The 17,688-nt window shown below is 40.5% G+C and overlaps 1 protein-coding gene across 1 annotated transcript in view; it reads right to left on the reverse strand.

The window, feature by feature from the left end:
• xpnpep2 (X-prolyl aminopeptidase (aminopeptidase P) 2, membrane-bound) overlaps positions 1 to 17,688 on the reverse strand; it is a 70,312-nt gene that overhangs the window by 47,781 nt on the left and 4,843 nt on the right. The gene's annotated exons all lie outside the window — the stretch shown is intronic.

Raw genomic sequence — 17,688 nt, forward strand, 5'->3', positions numbered from 1 at the left:
AGAAGAAGTTACCTCGGTTTTCAAATCTTGAAAAAGCGACACGCATTTGAAGTAAGGGGTGAATCAGCAGTGGCCCAGATAAGTTGAATTGGACAAAAATAACTACAATGGCGCCACCATCCAGTCCAAACTCTCCAGCTGGGCGCAGCGGAATTGTCATCCATCAAAGATAGTGCTCCCCTCTAAGTCTGGATTTGTTCTCCTCTATTCTTCATTGAAAAAGTGTCCAAAAATTTGAAACCTAGCGGGATCGGCACCCTCGGCTCGCAAGCCCAAACCCCAACGAGTCCATAACTAACGCTCTTGCTGTTTTACCCTACAGTTGCTTTAAACCTTTGACCAAACGATATATGCCTTTCCATCATACTGGAATACATCACTGTTTATCTATTATCTCTGTGTTTAAATCTTTATTTCTCTCAGGGTGCTAGCATAGAGGCTTGTACTAGAGCAGTCTATCATATTAAAACAATCACGGAGTTTGCAACATTTAAAGCTTATAGCAACATATTTTCGTAAAAAGCATTACTCTCATTGCGTGTAGTACAATATAACCATGTATCCATGTCGCGGCCCATTCCAGTGGTGATCTTTTGCCTACTTTGAGTTGGGTACAGTTGCCTTGCCAGTCCGCCAGTTCTTCCACGGCACAGGTGGTCGAGGCTTTGATCCTTACCCTCATTAAACCTCAGAGTTAATCTTTCTCAGATGGATCTCACCCCCCACCCCCACCCTCAAGGCTGACCGGGGCAACGTAGTCTGAGCTTTTTGGTTAAATTGGCTTAGACTGGGACCCTTGCCTCTCCCACCGAACCCTCGACGCACTTCGTAGGCAGGCTGGTTAGATGTGTCAGCATGTCAAATACTAAGACCTTATGTCATTTGTTAGATTTGCGAAATTAGATCTAAGATAATAAGTTAACAAATTCAAATCCTAAGTCTCTCTTTCCCTGTGGCCGTCTTTCATGCAAATATTTTGGATCAGCTGTAGAGGCTTGCAAGTCTTTACTATGACAGCATGCAAAAATATCTAAGATGTAGTCAAGACAAGGAGTGAGAACATCTGGGTGATACAATTTACATAATATAAATGATTGGATGTTGATGATGGCCATTGATGTAACCAAACACTGAAATATTTTGGTCTAAATTCCAATAGCAACTTGTTGCTTCCTTTATTAAAGCGTGCTATCTTTCTAAAATGATATATCGATTCTTGGCAGGAGCATATAAGTAAACAATAATAGTATATCACCGTATTGATATATTGTCACATCCCTAGTCAAGGCTGCACAGACTACGTTTTGTTTAAAAATGTATTTGATTTTTCGTGATCTCTCAAATGGAGACAAAAATTTCATCAAGGCTTGTGAGGTTGTCTAACGATAGCTGGGGTGGATATAAAGTAAATAATCAAGTCGATTGGATCACGATGATTGGTGAAAAACCATTAATGCGCTCCACCCATCTGAGTAGTTACTATAAACAGGGCTGAAAGTCTGTATCTAGCACAGTTCTTCATGAATGTATCCACGCCATCTGCAGCTTCAAGAGACCAGAGTGAACCAACATCGGCCCTATTTGGAATCGGGCCCATCCGAAACCAAAATTCAACGTGCTGGGTTTTAAAGTCATCTGAACAAATACGTGCGGCTTTGCTTCGAGGCATCTCTGCATGGGTTTGACGGGCTGCATTTTTGCAATGACATTATGCTGCTGGCAAAATACACCCTGAAAACAAGCATCTCTTGATATGGAATCGTTTTCTAGTAGTGTAGCGTAAGCATTTTCTCTTGTCTAGCTGCTTGTCCAAAGCATCCTTTTTTTGACTATAGTCTGAAACGTATCTTTTGTGGACGTGACAAAATAGAAAAGTAGTCTACAGCACAATATGTCGCGGACATGGGGAAAGCTTTCAGACGTCCCCCCTTTTGTTTGTAGAGCGTAGCCCAGAGCACATCAGGTTAATGGGCCTTGTGGTGTGGAAGGACAAGCGCGTTCAGGCTCGGGCTGAAACGCTAAACCATAATACATTATGCTAGGGGAGCTAAACCATTTGCCCTAATGGTCTTTTCCAACAAGAACCAAACCATCCCTCACCTCCCAATGTCTCCTCTACATTCTTTTCTTCTCCGTGACCGTCATAAGGCCCGAGTAACGTTCCTATGCACACGTGAACATGTTTTTTTCAGCCGCAACCTTTTTCTGCACCACATACATTTGACAGAAAAGCAAGATTTACCGGTGACCACACGCGCCTTTCAAATATTTTCATCCGTTCCACTGTCTTTTTCTACTTGGACTTAAGAAAGGATGCGAAATCAGAGACAGAATTTAAAGACATTCCATGATTTTTTCCCCCAAACATATCATCTCAGCCTTCATTCCGGGCGACATTCAACCCTGCCTATTCCCTTTGTCTAGGACACCCAAAGGATAACAAGGTTTTATCTCCCGCGGGAAAGACTGTGACGTGACGTTATCTCGGCGCCTGGCAAATGAAACTGCCGACACCTAGAATAGCACACGAGCCCCCCTCCTGCCCCGATTGTGACACATTCTCCATCCGTGTGAAAAGCGTCGTGCCCGCCACACGAGGGGGAGACTTGCGGGCTGGCGAAACAGTGTTACTAGGTCTCGAGCAGAAAGACAATGTATTACTCCGACAGTATGTTCTGTTTTAAGGTGTGTGCTCAATATTACTCACCTGGCCAAATGTACAGTCCCCCTGTCTCTGTTTTGATGTTGAACTGGGCAAACATAAACTACATGAATAAATAAAATGAAATAAAACAAGTGTATCAGAAATGGTTGAAATACTGTGTACATATTTGAACTTTTGGTTTCTAATTTATAAAGATAAGCTTTAGCTCTTGGAGTACTTATTTTTTTTCCTTTCATGCGTAGCTTTGTGTTTTTATTTTCTATTTCTGTAAAGTGTGTAAATATATCTTTATGATAATAAGTAATATTAAAAATCTTATTTTAAGAAAACACAGTGTCCAGTCATTTTTGGCCAAAAGAAACCCAAACAAAATTATATCAATGTTTAGCGTCTCGCTAACCTACCACGATTACCATCTAGAGTTGGCATATTAACCATTTCAGGAGTGGACAGCTCCGCTTTAATCCTTAAGTCCTTTATAGGTCAAGCCACTATTTTTGGGTCATTTAAACAACATTAAATATTCGCAATTGTTAACAATTAAAATAAATGGATATACTAATTATTGTTGATTTTTTTATCTACTTATAAATGGTTTTATACAGTAAAGCAATGTTATTTAAAGGTTAAGTAACAAGCCAAAGTGGATTTTTATATAGTACACTATACTATACTACATACATAATATTTAAGTCATTGGATGGCAAGTTATGTTCATTCACCCTGATGATGGCGGTTAATGATTTAAATGGACCCTATAAGGGTATAAAATAAAATTATACTACAAATCAACTGTGTAGAATCATTAATATAGGTATATTGCAAAGATAGACAAACTTGAACTGCAGCGGCGTTATCGTGTTGCCAAAGGATAGATAAAAGTTAAGTAAGCCCTATAAAATTTCCATTGAGTTAAACTGCACATGGCAGAGGTTTATGTGCAAAGCTAAAAACGGGCCTGCGCATCTCCAGCTAGGAGCTTGGCTATTAAATTTCACTTCCCTTTTCTAAATGTACATCAACTGATGGAGTCGTATAAAAACAGGTAGCCTGAACATCACCTAAAGAGATGTTCAGCTCTGTGTTCTAATAAAAAGCAGCTGCTGAGCTGGTATTGTTTTCCATGCCGAATTTAATGGAGGTGGACCCCTCTGGGTACATCCTGAAACTGAACAATAACTTAGACGATTATTTTAAGAATGCTACCAAGGAGCCTTTACAAGTGTACAAACTAAGAACTGTGTGTATGGCAAGTTAATTGCAAGTATATCAAGCTTTTCAAGGATATTCAAAAATACCTTTATATATTAACCCCCCCCCCCCCCCCCCCCCCCAAAAAAAAAAACTACAAATTAGTCCAAATGCAAGTTTGGTGGTATAAAATATCATGTATTGTAAATATGCACGATAGTCTCTGTTGAATAACTACTTTGTTGCTCTGAAAGGGTCCTAGCGAGAACAAATGAAGCAGACCTCTCACTGGAGCCACTATTCCAGCCCCGTAACCCCAATGGGACCACTCGGGGAAGTGCCTGGTTAACGCACATGCAGGGCCGACACGTCATGATAGACAAGAGGTGGACCCACTTGATCCACAGCAGCCCCCAAAAGACGCCCAAGGTTATACCATCTAGCCCGGGTCAGTCGTATAATTGAGCCCGGGGTCAGTGTGAGGATATGGAGCGTGACAAACTATAGGGTTACAGTTTGCGGTCAGGGGAAGAAGGGGAGGCGGGTGTAGAGAGAAAGAGAGAAAGAGAGAGAGAGAGAAGGGGATTGGGGGGCATTGCTGCCAGGCCAGACGTCCCTTGAAAGAGTTCAAGGTCCATCTGGCATTGTGACACGGGTCCTGTTCACTGTCACTGCTGGAATGTGACTCGTTGCCTGTCAGCCACAAGACTTATGCTGAGAAGAGGGAGGACATGGTTGACCAAGCGCTATGTTTGGCTGACTGACTGGCTGCAAGTCCAAAATAAAACAGCCAATGACTTCTCAACAGTGGAGATAACAAGACACAGATGGAAGGTACACTTGCCTTGGAATGATTGACAAGACATTACGAGGTATTTCATTACATTAAAATCAGAGGTTGGAATCAAGTCTACCAAAAAAAAGGGTTTATTAATTTGTAAATATTCACTCATTGGCTGTCATTGATGGCGGTAGATGTCTTTATTTATTCATAAAATTTTGTACTTAACCAACCACGGATATATGTATATTTGACTTACTTATGCACATATTTTCCATATAGGCCATATAGAGGAATTTTTGTCTCTCCGTTGTTTTATATACAAAAAAAAGAGTGCCTCTAAATATCTGCGTGCATTCTCGCAGCTGAAACAGATGCACAAAGAAACATCTGGGTGGCTCTTGTCTTGGCGAAGACTGCCGGAATCAACTTCTGCCACATCGTAAAAACTTTTAATGTTGTTGGCTCTGCAGCCGTACCACCAACAAAACATGCCGAATCTCTCAACGGCAGGCGTCATTACGCAGCAAAGTGGGCACCTGCACGCCCAACGTTCACAAGTCCAGCCAAGATCAAACCCACGTGCGACTTAATGGCCAGCAGGTGTTACTGTACGTGCAACTGGCTCATTGTTTCTATTCTATTCATGTCACTTTAAAGCTGATAGAGGAGAGAGTGAGTGTAGCAAGATATTGGGTGACACCTAAATTTATCGAGACCACAGGTGTTGCACCCCTTGTAAATATAAATACGCCTGCACTGACCAGTAATAATCAGAATGCTTGTAAATAACACACATCAAAATGAAAAGAACTATAAAATGTCCTTGATGTCTGCGGTGCTACAAATCAAACATCAAACACAAGTGGCCGTCATAATCCGTTGAGTAAATTAGACTGCAGCCTGCTGCCCAGTTTTTCTTTTAAATCATAAATATAATATCATGGAAAATGGCTGGCATAAGACGATTCCATACAGATGACGTTCTGTTGCACTTCTCAGCTTGAGCAATGAATGGAACTAATATTTTAAACAGGGCTTTTATATCTTCTGAAAAGTGTGTATGTTGAAATCAATATAGAAAAGTGTCATTTCATTAGTAGAAAATGTACTGTATAGATTATACATATATTTGCGCTATCCTTTTAACCGGATTGTTTTGCTGTTTGTGGCCCTTTGCTCATTGACTACCATTGACAAATATTGACATCAATTTCATTTTAACTGGAAAGCCTGGCATTGAGCGGCCATGCATCAATGCCATTCATGGCTAAAATGGATTGAACGTCAATAGTAGCCAAAGAGTAAATACTCCAAAATATATAAATCTCGTTTTTCAAAATGTATCTGATACTATGTTTAACACAAAAGTGGAAGAACTTCAATGTATCCCTTTTTTTTTAATTGGCCTTGGGAGAGAAACATTTGGACACACCTGTTGTAAATGCACATCTGAGGTAAAAATCCAGATAAAATGTTAAGGTAATATAATGCATCTCAGCTGTGTGGACACCAGCAGCAGCGCCAGTGGCAAAGTGTCACCTGACTAGCCGTAAAAAAGGTGGGACTACAAAAACAACACAGGAAAGTGACGGTAAAAGTCCGCTCCAAGGAAAATGCTCGACTTGGGAAGGTCGGAAAGCTAACTCAATCGCTCTCGTAACTTTGTCATGGTGACATTATTACACCCTGTTGACAGGTTGACCATCGGATACGTAAAGCTCCGCACGTCCCTCTAGGCTCAAGTAAAGTGTCCTCTCATTGGGAACTTCCTCTCAAAAGCAGAAACATTAGCTGTCGACTATGGTTACACGAGTCTCTGAGGAGAAGCATAGAAGCGGTAACACGAGTCGTTTTGCCTACAAATTTGAAGGAAATAGGTAAATCTCCAAGGATTTCAACACAGAAAGGCAAGAACTTTCAGCAACGTTGAGGAACAAAACTTGGCTTCACTTGATGGTGGCACGCTTTGGATAAAACCTTTATGTCGCTTTTAGTTGATGTGGCACGTGCAGATAACGTATCAGCTGCTCGCATAGTTTTCCTTCTATTTCTCCATTCCAGCGGAAAAGGCAAAAAGGACCATTCACTGTCGACCAATCAGAGGGAAGCAGGACCTCAAGTAAATATACCGTAACTGTAATGGAAAGTAATGACGCAAGCTTTTGTTTTTGGCCTCTGAAGTGTGAGGGATCCACGGTGGGGTTTTCTTGCTGTTATGACATCAACGCACGTCATTTTCGGCGTGGCGGGTGGCCGGGGTTCGATGCTCGCTTTTCGGCGTTTTGGCTGATGAGTGTCTGCGAGGGTCAAGGTGGCCAGGTGTGAGTTGACAGCTGTGCAATTTTACCAACCGGGTCGCTTTGAACTGCGTCACCAGAAGACGAGGAACGGAATGTCAACACATGAAGTTTCATCTCAACATTGAACATAACTGATGAAAATGTAACATTGGCAAGATAATTTTGTTGACTGAAGCCTATCTGAAAGTTGCACTTATGAGTATAAAAGAGAATTCTGTTGAGGGCCCAAAGAGAAACATGGAATTGGAGGACAGCGGATGACCGCGGTTGACCTTTAATTGCACCAAGCCAGTGATTGGCTGTCTCTCAGAGAGCCCAGTGGTCCTAAAGGGGGGGGAAAGGGCCATCGTGCAATTGCATGGGATCAGCAAATGGCTGTCAGATGTCCATCTCAAATCAAAATTATGCTCCAATCAGCATCAGAAGTTTTAGAGAAAGAAATACAAAATGAAGGATGAATTGAAAAATGGTAGAAATGCATCAAGGTGCTTAAAACTGAAATAGAACTACAACAGATGGATGTCATTTTTCACAATAACAATTGTTAAATTGCCTCATTATATGATCCAATTTGCCTTACAAGGCTTACAACTTTACCTCATAAACTGCCAATGAGGGCGCAAAACGTAAAATCTATTTGGACTGTTAGATCTAGCAGAAATCGTTTTGATCGCTGCCAACTCTTTAATAGTTGTATCCTTAAAAGAACAACGATCAGGTTCTGAAGAAGTATCACAACCATTGCCCAGATTTGAGGGAGAAAAATGAAAATAACCCCATTTTACGACATAGTAAATACTTTGAAACAAACTGTCAAGGAACAAAAGATTCAATTATCATGAGTGATGTACCGTCCGTTTTCAAGGGAAAATTGGGTTTGGTGAATGTCTCTAATGGTCAAGGGAATCGAACACAGGCTTATTTTTGTAAAAAAAGACAAAGATTTGTGCGGTGAAAGTTAACTGGAAAGCATTTGGTCGGCGTCCAGCTACGAGTGAATATTGTGCCAGCTCAGATTAGGCCAACTCTATTTAAACATAATAGCAGATTTCCTTGAAATGCCTGGCCAAAGTCCACTGTTGAATGGGCATCTGAGGATGTTGTGCAAAAGTGTTGCTATTAGCCATCAGGCAGTTTGGAAGTCTTTAATGCGGGTCAAGCTTGGGGACCCGCAGCTGCTCGGAGAAAGGCAGATGGAATAAAAGCACGAATCAGCAGCTCTGCCTCTGACGGCTTCCCTTATCTGCTCGCGCAGATGAGAAATAGGAAATATGAAATGCACACGGGCCAGCTTGCGGCAGCGCAATTACTCACAGTGGACAAAAGAAGCTACGGGTATTGGAGCTCACTGAAAAAAGTTGATTGGAAATACAAAATCAATTTTACAGCCGAGCTTACAGTTACGTTAATTATCTTTTTGCTGTTGTGATGGTGGTGGTTTTATTCTGGTTACTAAAATCTATGTTGACTTCTAACTTTGCACATTACCTTCATTTTTATGAACGATAAGAATCTTTGGCCAGTGTCTTTACATACTGTTTAACTTGACATGGCGACCAATCCAAAGTAAATGTAGGAACCTAGGCAATGGCAGCCAGTTAACATGAACTGTATTTGTTGGAAAATCTTGGTCTAGTGGAAAAAATGGCTTTGAAATGAGTAAACTGCCCACTAAATAAAGAAGAATAGAATGGGAAAAAAAGTTTTGTCCGGGTTCATGCTGCAAATATACACAAGAGTGCAAACAAGAGCCATATGCAAATATAGGAGAATCGTCCTTGGCTGCACATTCCCGCCGGAGTGCAACGACACCTTCCCATTTCTCCTTCAGGATGCTAATTGATTAAAAATTCCACATTATGCTAATCAGAGTGAGAATGCGCTCTCGGGCGATGGTCCCCGCAGTAAATCAAAGTGGCGCCTTATCAGCTAATTAACTTCCCCGAGTTGTTTTTCCAACAATAATGGGCGATTTCCTCCTCCTCGGAAACCGTTTTCACGGACCACCATTTGCAACAAGTAAATATTAATTCTCCGCATGCAAACTTAGTTTAGAAAGTATGATTCCGTGCACTGAGCACATTTTTTTGCAAATAAACAGCGGAGACAATATGGAGATGGAACAACACCAAGGCTAAAGGCTAACTAACCTTCATCCATCCAACCTGGCCGATAAGACCCCAACACATAAATATTGATGGCAAAATGACAAAACGTTAAAAACGATCACCGGTAAGCACCAGAGGTGAAGCGGACTCTAGTTAGATCAACAAAAATCTTCTAACTGCTCCAGGCAGTTGACTTTGGAAAACCAGACAACTTGGTAAATCCCCAAATATGTCCTTGCTACACACACGGGGCTCCACGGAGATATACAGAGAAATTCAGTGGCACATTCTTTAACTTAAGTTAGGAAATAAATCATGCTTGTGTGTGTTCGGCTGGAAGCCAACTCCATGTGTTCCCGTCATCACAGGTTCAAAAGTAGCACGTGACCTTTGTTAAATAGACGTTTTCCTTACTTCCCATACTTTCAAAGGCGCCCTATCTCGCCATCCAGAGGCTTCCCTAATGCGAAATAACGTTGCGTGTTTCTAAATATGCACTCACGTAGGACGTCACTGTTGCTATACAAAGATGTCACTTACTGATAAAAGTCAGGTTCCATTCAAGTTTTGTCACTGGTTTAAAAACAGTAAACTCCTGCCTTCTGTGCAACTGTTTTTTGTGTCTGAAAAATAAATATTTTATTGTTCAGACTATAAAACACAACTTTTTTTCCTCTATTTGTCACCTGTGGTTTTTATAAAGAAGTGGCTTAGGGGGATGCATCCTCTAAATTCTTTATCCTGTTACAGAAGGACAGTTTCAGGCGTGTTATTTGTATTTTTTATAAACTTTTATTTGATTTTAAAAGGACTGACATCTAGTGTGCTACAAAAAAAGCTGCTATGTTATAGCCCCAGGGGTAAATATATAAGATGCTGTGGCGAGGATTTTTTTTTGTTCACTTCGAGCATAGACGGCAATTTATGTGGATTGATTATATTTTGACCTTATTTTAAACGTAGTGACCCGTTTTGTATTTATATAAGTGAAGTTTACTTTTTTTAAGCTTCAGAGAGCACAATTTGGCTCCCCTACTGTGTGACAGCTTCTAAAATTTGGTTAAATTTGTGCCATATGGATAATATTGAGGTTCTTTTAATAAATGACGGGAATAATATATCTCCTAACGATTCCTTTATGCAGGTTTTCCCACATAATTGACAAGACTCGAGTGCACACGTGTGTTGTACTGTACATAACAAATGGCAGTCACGTATCATTTGAGACATGTTTGTGCAGTCGCCATGGCAACAGGGAACAGCAGAGGTGTTTCTCTCTATGGGGACTCGCCACGAGACTGGGTCAAGTGCTTGGAGATCGTCCTGTCATGAGTGGGAATAAGGAGAGTTTGTTTTTTATATAATGTACTGTAAATGATAGACTCCATTTGTTTTTACGTGAATTGCCAGTTATTGAAGCTGGAGGATAAATCTTCCCAAGAACAGAAGAGCATCGAGTAGAAAACAAATAAAGTCATATCTGTCTTTGGAGGTTTGCTGAGTTGATGTCTTTTATTTCCTTCTGGGTTAAACAAACACACTCTGCCTATAAAATCTATTTCTCATAAAAGCACCGGCAAATAACCGCTTCCTTTGCCGTTAACCGGGGGTACAGAGATCCACGGCAATCCAACTGGGCTTTGTGTGGGCCTATTAAATAGGGCCTGAGGTTTAACCATCAATTAATTAGCTTGTTATTCCCTCTTAAAAGCACACACGTGGTGCTTAAGAAAATGTGTTTTTATTCCGTGGATGCCAAAATATGTCCAGGTTTATAGCCAGTTTTACGCTTCAAAAGAAAACAATTACACTCTAGTAAATTGGATGCCTGTGTATTTCTGGTTTTTCCTCATTTTCATACATTCATATTTTTCTGCACATCTTATTCTCCTAATAGTATCGCAATAAGTTACTACATAGTGTGGAAAATAATGTTAGCATATTACTTGGGGTCATAACCAGTGTGTATTTCTGTTTTCATTCATTTCAATTCCCCTAAGTTTATTATTACAACTGTAGTCTTTTAGGAAATAATTAATATATCAAATGCTATATTTTTTTAATCACTCCCAAAACAATGCTATCGAAATAATTCATTATTTTCAATAACCTAAAATCGTCCCATTCCCTGTTAAGGTGTAATGAATGACTATTGTATAAGGTCTTAAGTGCCATCTTTTCAAGAGCCGTCCATTGCAGTGACCACTGCTCCCTGAAAGGGTTAAATAATGTTTTGACTGGGACTTGGCCGTATTGTAAACTTCCTGTGCGCTTTCAGAGTTGGCGCGGCCTGGCGCGAACAACATTATTATCCCAACAAATTAGGTCTCCGGTTCAGGCAAGCCCCCCACCCAACTCCAGACCCTCATTTTTCACCCCGTGTGGACAATTTGAAGGCCAGGATCCCTCCTCCGCCGACCACCGGCATCCCATCTGAGCAGATCCTAACCCCTGTGAATATTAACTAGGCTGCAGGAATGCTTCGACCGAAATTGGCAGCAGATGTTGCCGCTGAGGTGTTTTGTCTGCAGAATGAGCTGTAAAACATCGGCCGGGCTGACAGCTCCTCTGGCCGGGCGACGCGAAGTAGCCGGCCGTGTGTGTCGTTCTACTCAGACGCAAACCTTCCGGAACGCTCCATTTTTTCTTTCAAGCTCACTTAGAGAAGGTTTCCTTAGACGCGCTGCCGTGTTGACGTCATTTGAAGAGTCGGGGGTCAATGAGTATTTCTTAGCAACACGCAAAAAGCTTCAAATATTCATTTAACGCCGTTGAAAAGATGAGACAAATCGAGACACGTCACTTTGAGGGAAAGCAGGCGCGAGTTGCTGAGGCGGCTGGGAAAATTGATGAATGACTGACTACTGATGAGAAATGATTTGGTCATTTGCTGTAATTTTATGAGTGCTGACATAAACTGTGACATATGTGATTTTTTCTCATATACTTATGTCTCAAATTATGAGGGCTCAGAACTCCTAGCCAACTTTTAGCATGCGTAGAGGAAGAAGAATGGGACGGCAAGCTCAAATAGGTCAATAGATGCAAATAGGAGCTTTCAAATGCAAAAGGAAGCATTAATGAAGGCAGTGCATGACCTCTTTCAGTACCATTTCTGGATTTAAAGCTGCTACTTTTTACGGCAGCCACTACCTATATATGGATTTTTACTGGCCCACGTGGGTCTGTGCGAGTATCGAGTTTTCGGAGCTATTTTTTGAGTCCTCAGATCGGATCCCATCCAGTATTCACGTTTACATCAAGCACCAGGTAAACATGTTCACTTAGAAACTAGTGGTAGTCACTTTTCTTGAAAACGGGTCACTTTAATGCAAATAATAAGATTTCTCATTTAATGGTGGCATTATTTTTGTATTATAGTTATTGGTTGTAGAATACGAGTACTCAATCAGCATGGAATTGGTATCAGATTGGTAATGGTAAAATGTCATGTCTGTAAATGTATATTTTAAAAGCAAAAAAAGCATCTGGATACAAATTGGAATGTAAAAGTATCGATATGTTCAGTTATGAATTTGCTTTTGCATGAAGACAGCTCATCAGAAATGTGCTGTCTGGGGTAAAATTTGATTTTGCGCTTTTTTTCGCTGCCACCCTCCTACATCAAAGGGATTGGACATTTATTAATGATAAAGTCATTGTTGGGAGGCCACATTCTAATTCCTTCTTTTGGCAGCAGTGCTGTTTTCAAGCATCTGATTGTACTTTGGATTTAACTGGAATAAATCAAATGCTCCTGCGTGTGATTTCTTTGATGGATTTGAGACTCATACTTGAGAGCCGCTGAGCTTAAGGCTTTACCCTGGCTATAAAACTATGCGGAGCGCGGTGATTAACGTCAAGTGAGCCGTCTCTCATTTATCTTCGTGAGATTTGAACATTTCCCGGCCGTTAATGATCTCCGAGGCTTGTTAGCGCGCCTGTAGAGATGACAGTAATATGGTATTAGCTCACGGTTAGTCAAACTTGTGCTTTTGCATAATAACTTGAAGGTTTTCTACAGTATTGGCAGCTGTTTGGTTTGTACAATTGCACTGACGTGAAACATGGCTCACTTGAGACAAAGTCTGAAGTCTGTTTGCTCCATGTGGAAATGCTAACTCACATTCGGAATCGTGGGATTCATGCCAAGCATTTTGACCCCCCAAAAAATATCCCAATTCATTTTCGGTGGCCAAAACATTTCAAAAGTATCTGTTGGATGTCCGTTTGAAAATTTCAAAGTGCCGAGTGCAGTGACCCCTACACTGAGTTATTCCGTGCCCCCATCGCAAGTTCCCTGACAAGTGAAAAAAAAAAACACGTTAACCCTTGGAAAGTACTCAATGACACCAAGCGGCCCGAGGCTCCCGCACCTTGAAGTCGTACGACTTGATTTTCAACACGCACCCTTTCAAAAAAGCCAGTTACGGATCAGCGCCTCCGCCACGGCGTGGCCTTTTCATGCCTTTAGTTATCCTTGACGGTTCCCGTGGAAGAGTGTGGTGAAAGCTGGGGGGGAGGGTTAGAAAACCCCTGACAAACAGCAACAAACAAGAGAAATGGCCAGGGTCCCTTTAGAAAACATTGGACTCAAACTCCGCTTTTTGGACTTGACTTCACTTGACGATTTGCTTGTGCAAAAGGGAGAGCGTTTCAAACAAGGTGTGCGGTGGACATAACATGCCATTAATATGTGACGGCGCGGGAATGCCTTCTCGCCAGTTCGCGTCTATCAATTATGACACCGGAGACGCTTGTATCAGTCCCAACATCTTTAGCATAGGATTGAAGGCCCGGGGTAACGCGAAGCAAGGTCAGCCGTGGTATCGCCAAAATAATCGTGTGCCTTCGGGTTCACTACGCAAATAAACACTCGTTCTAGCTGAGCACTGAGGTCATTTTTTCTTACATTTTTCTTATTTAATAAACGTTTCCCTGTGACGGGCCATCCGCTGTTAAAGAAAGCAAATAAATATGAAAGGACAAGGGGGTGGAATCGAGGAAGAAAATAAGACGAGTCAAAATATACGAAAGACAAGATCTCTTTATAAACTCTTGGTGCATTTTCAGATCCCTTTATAATTCATTGGCTGTCCAGTTTTAACAAAATATGGGCATCACTTAAGAAGGATGAAAATTGGAGGAAAAACAATAGTGAAGAATATTGGTGAAGAATCCCTGTCAGCATTCCCACAAATGGATTGAATAGTGCCCAGTTCATGAGACATAAAATTGCAGTCACAGAACCTCTAAAGCGCCTCTAACATGTCATCACTGTAGCTGTTTCTCCCCCTTTTGAGCGAGCCCACCCTCCTCATATCTACAGTCCCTCTTGGCCGCTAGAATCGAGAGGCTGCTGACAGCCGTGACCTCACGTTTACCCCCCACCCCACGTTACAGTCCCAGAACAGGTGCCAGAACAGAACCAACTGACGTCAGATGCCCATTTAGCATCCCTGGCCTTGACTTCATGTAAAAATTCAACCAAATAAACAATTCAGATAAAGTGCTAGACAAAGAAAAGCCTACTCCAAACATCTGAACTTTATTTGCAGCCAATCCAACGCAATGGTGCTGACTTACATTTAACACAACTTTAAATGTGTCAAATTATGACCAATATAAAGATTTATATTAATACTTTGTCGTAGCTACTAGCCAAGGCTTGGTTTACGTATGTAATATTCAGTTTACTTAACTATATATACTTAACTATATATATATATATATATATATATATATATATATATATATATATATATATATATATATATATATATATATATATATATATATATATATATATATATATATATATATATATATATATATATATATATATATATATATATATATATATATATATATATATATATATATATATATATATATATATATATATATATATATATATATATATATATATATATATATATATATATATATATATATGCATATCCATTACATAAAGACTAAAATTGCATAAAGCTCAGACTTCTCACAATACTACTTAAAGTTGCATAGTATTACGACATTAATCTTGTAAAATTAAGACTTATTTTCCTCATTTACTTTCTCCTCTTAACATTTTATTGCGGTAGTATTCCACATATGACTTTAATCTTAATGGTGTTTTTGTATGTGTCTGGCCCTAATACTTTAGATATATGATGTTTTAAAATGATGAAAAGGAACTAAAGAGCAATTTTGTAATGAGGGAATTCGACCCTTTCAATTTGCATTTGATCATTTCACCCATTGCAAATTCATTGGGCTGGCTTTTAAATTGTACCGCACTTCATTCCAGTTTGAGTACTGCCCAAACGAGCTACTTGTTACTCTTCTATATCCAACGTAATGATTTTCACTGCTGTTTGCCAATGTAACATTGCTCACATTAGCAGTAAACGGAAGCTGGCGGGCTGGCCGATGCTTTCACGGCCGATAAGGCCTCCAGTCATGGCACCTCGGGGGTCATAAAGGTCTGCTGTGCAGACACCAGGAGCATAAACAAGCACTCGGTCCACTTTGTATCCAACATTTTAATTACGGATGACAAAACTGCCAACAAATAGAGAAAAGGGCTGGTGGAAATAAAAGAGACTTGGCACCATCTTGGGATTTTTTTGCCACTTGACTTTTGGGCATTGAGGGGGGGTTTTAAGGTGTGGTGAAGCTACAAGTGTGGCTAAAGGATTTGTGCCAGTTGAGACTTTAAGAGACGAGCTTAGAAAAGGGCTGGCAAAGACTTATTCGAGATCTTTCTTGTTACGAGGTTGACAATAATGATTATCTTACAAAATTATCAATTTACACAAGTCCGGATAAGAGCGGATATTGTATGCCACCAGGAAAACAAACTATTTCTTAAGTGAAAAAGACAACAACAACAAAAAGGCCTTGCCATGCACACTGAAAATTTCAGTGTAAAATTTCTCTTAATAAACACAGCAATACTATGTTAACAAATGAGGTCATAAATATAAAGTACTATATAGTATAACCATCATTAGTTGAAGGCACCTATCCGACCGTGTCCATCAAACTTCAAGTCAAGACTAGAAGAGTCGGTCACATGGAAAGAATGTGTAAAAATAAACACAAAAGTGAAGTTAATTTAAATCCAATGAAATCTTGCCACAATCTTTACATTGCTTATAATTCCTGTGGACACTTTTAAACAAAGCTAAACCCTCCATGGCGTGCCATAAGGGAGTGTCTGTTTTCATTTCATCTGAGATGGGGATCGTCTTTTTTTTTCATGGTGTCCAACTGGTTTTAACCCTTTCGAGGTCAGTGGTCGATACAGCGAACTTCTATTCAAAAGTCCTGAAAACTCAAACATCAGTGCCATTGACATGGCAAAAAGAGTCCTCAAGAAAGGGTTAATTTTGAACTGGAAACAAAAGTAGTTGAGGTCACAATGTTAGCGCTATTAATCACAGAGGACAAACGCTTCAGTGAAGTGGCCTGCCGTGATGTTTATGTTGAAATGGAAAACCTCCAGACATGGTGATGAGCGTCCATCTCCACTTCATCCCCCAACAATTGGACCACAGTGTCCTAATGTATTCTCTTCTAATTGTACCAAGATGTACATGACATTATCAATTAAGCTTGCGCTTGAGGTCGACAAGGGGTTTTTTTTTAGCACCTGAGCCCCTCAAGAGGAAGATGGTAATGAAACACATTGTGTGGACAGAGCCTGTAGATAAACACTATATAATAGGAGCAAATTAATAAACTTTAACCTAAATTCGTCATGCTGCTTCACCCAGAGTTAAGATTTTAAAAAAAAAATATTTTTTTTTTAAAAGACTAAAAGTCTGTTTGTCCACAAACTGCAAAATATAAACTTCTGTACTTCTACGATTTGGTGTACAGCCATTACATGAGTTCATTGTTAAACTAGCATCCTCATGGGACGATTTGAATCTGCATAATGCCAACTAAATAGATAGAATTGCAAAGAAAATAGGTGTATCACAACTCCTAGGATTATGGCAAAACGCAGTTTTCTGACAATTAATGCGCACAGTACATGAAAAAAGGGTTTTTCTTCCTACTTGTACACAAATGCAGTGTCATGCTCCTCCCCGCAGTCCCCATGCATTTTGCGTTTGAGAAAGTGAGTAATTAGAGCAATCTCACAAGTTGAGCAATTAGCTGTGGCGGCCAGATGGGGATCACGCAGCTGTGCAGGTCGTCTTTCACTGAGATCATGTGAGGCGAGGAAGACTCTGGGATCCTCCTCGCTGCCTGACGACAGCCTACCAACCTGGCCACCCCATTTCCTCACACACAAACACTCTTCCATTTCTCTCTGCAAGACGGGTGGCAACCGAATGTTGTTGTGTGTATACACACACAAGTACACAAGCCATTATTCCCTTCTTTATGAAATACGCTTGAGCACCACAATGCTGATTCCACTGCAGTGTTTATTTAGAAATACGGACGGACATCTAGAGTTGATAGCTAGCTGGGCTTTCTGACCAATGAATGAATGCATGAGAGGCAAGGCGCCTTGTTAGCAAACCACGGCTTGATGAACGTAGAGGTCGGTTACTCCTTTCAAAGTGGGCTTAGTTCCCTGGCCTATTCCCCCCACATAAGTGCCTATTTCCTTTCTTCTAT

This window comes from Stigmatopora nigra, chromosome 14, assembly GCF_051989575.1.
Source record: "Stigmatopora nigra isolate UIUO_SnigA chromosome 14, RoL_Snig_1.1, whole genome shotgun sequence".
Classification (NCBI taxonomy): Eukaryota; Metazoa; Chordata; class Actinopteri; order Syngnathiformes; family Syngnathidae; genus Stigmatopora; species Stigmatopora nigra.